General features: G+C 32.1%; 1 pseudogene; it reads left to right on the plus strand.

Moving 5' to 3' along the window:
• Positions 1 to 477: 477 nt before the first annotated feature.
• Positions 478 to 881, plus strand: LOC147829250 (ATP synthase subunit ATP5MPL, mitochondrial pseudogene; annotated as a pseudogene).
• Positions 882 to 2224: the final 1343 nt, after the last annotated feature.

The raw sequence follows: 2224 nt of genomic DNA on the forward strand, positions 1-2224 counted from the left end.
AGAAAGGAATCTGACTATTGCTATAAGAAGCAAGTTTTAGATCCCTCAACTTTTTTCCTCATGTATTTGTCATTTTAATGTCCTCTTTCACAAATCATCCCTCCACGATTGTGCTCTTCTGGGAATGAGTGTACCATTGGATCTGTAGTGCAAGCCTTTGCCCTACACACACTGTTGCTTTAAACTGGAACCAGAAAGACAGTTTCCTTCACTGGCTAGATTAACTATGGTTAGTGGATAAAATATAATCTTATTTAGGGTATTACTTCACAAAAGAAATTTGGGAAGATATATATGTATCTCTGTGGCAGTTTCTATAAAAGCAGTAATTAATTGAAAAGTAAAAAAAAATTCAATCTGAGTCTATAGAATACCAATTAATGAGTTAAGATTTTTATGTTTTACTTTATTAACTGACTTAGCTAGATATTTTTGGCCTCTGGTTCTATGAAGCTACAAAATTGACCTTTAAAGAGAATTCAGACTCAGTGACCTTCCAGAGTCTGTGGTACAGTCTGGTGCCACCTGGATGGTTGATCCTGCCAGGATGCTTCAAAGCTTAATTAAAAATGTCCAAGTCCCCATGAAGCCACACTGTACTTAAGTTTACCAGGAGATTTGGGTAGGAATGGGGTTGATGAGTTTCATTGTTTATAAATCAGAAGTGCTGATAAAAAAGTAAAAATTTAAAAGGTTCAAGTCCTGCATCTGCTCATGGTCATCATTAACCAGCTCTCTTGAGTACACAGGAGACAAAAAGTCAGTTTGCCTGTAAATGTAAGCAAACTGTGTTAGATGGGGGCACAGAACATCACTGTACACCTGCATAAGTAGTGTTCACTCTGTGGCATGAATAAATGTACCTGTGAGATGCAAATATAAATAAGAACACAGAGAATTTATTAATTCCTGGCTATATAGATAGAGTCTGATTTGAATCAGCTGTTAGAGCTGGACAAAAAGATCTATTTAAAAATTCTGATGTTCTGTTGTCACTGAACACAATGTCCAAGAGTAAAATCAGCTCTACTTAATTATTAATTAATTCTTAGTCTTTTAGGTTTCATCAAGCTTACTTAATCATTAATTCTTTTAGGTTTCTTATATAAAACTATAATTAGAAGTTATTTTTTGGTAGAAATGAAGTTTTATAATACCAAAGTGACATATTCATGAGCACTTGAAAGAAACGCTTAAACACAACTAATAAAAGTCTTAACCCTTTGCTGTTGGGGAAGAGGGAAGGGAAGAAGATGATGAGTCGACTGGAAAGAAAGGTTTCTGCAGTATAACCTCAGTTGTAATGGAGACAAGTTTAACCTGTAGTGATGTTTTAATTGATTTGCAATTAAATCAACAAATACTAAAGCCTGCTTGTGTTCAGTACTTTATTTGGATAGTTAAAAGTAAGTCTTGAGCATGATCATGAATCACAGTCATAATTTGAGAACTTGTAATTGTAAAAGTAAAACATTTCTTGTGTTCTTTAGGGAAAAAAGCCATCGTTTGTAAAAAAATAAAAATCACTCCATCATCCTACCCTTATGACTCTAAAATTAACCATTTAAAAAATTAACAATAATTTAGCTCAGTGGTTGCCCAGTACCAAAAAAAAAAAGAAAAAAAAGAAAAAATTGACAATTTTTAGGGATTATAATTTTATAATTTAAAAATGTTTAAAGTATGTTAAAATAATTTTGACTTTGGCTTCTTAGTATACGTGTATTTACCCAGAATTAAGTACTATTTTTGTCTAAAACTATTTTAAGAGGACATAGATTAGTTTGTACTTATAATGTTCCTTAATTATTAAGTAAATTTAAATATCCTATTGTATATAACAAACCAAAAGAGCTCATTTTTGGTACTAAATAGACTTTTAGAAAAGTGACAACAGCTCTTTCTTATTTTAATGACACAGGAAATTCAGAACACCCTGAAAAGAGACTGAAAAATGGAAACAAGAACCCATGTCTTTTAAAAACTATAGGACAGAAAACAAGTTAACACTCAGTGGACTTAACTAATGGTTCAATCCATGCTCAATTTAAAATGCTTATTAAGATATTCTATATATAAAGTAAGTGATTTGGAGATATACCTTTTCTGGTCTAGAATAGTGCTTCTCACTTATTTATTTATTTTTTAAACAAACTCCTTTGAGACTGATGCAGGTCGTGGATCCTCTTTAAAAATGGTCCTCATTACACTTCTCTGATGCCTA

This window comes from Heterocephalus glaber, unplaced genomic scaffold (genome assembly GCF_053883595.1).
Source record: "Heterocephalus glaber isolate CG9 unplaced genomic scaffold, H.glaber_assembly_v1.0 deba00000676, whole genome shotgun sequence".
NCBI lineage: Eukaryota > Metazoa > Chordata > Mammalia > Rodentia > Bathyergidae > Heterocephalus > Heterocephalus glaber.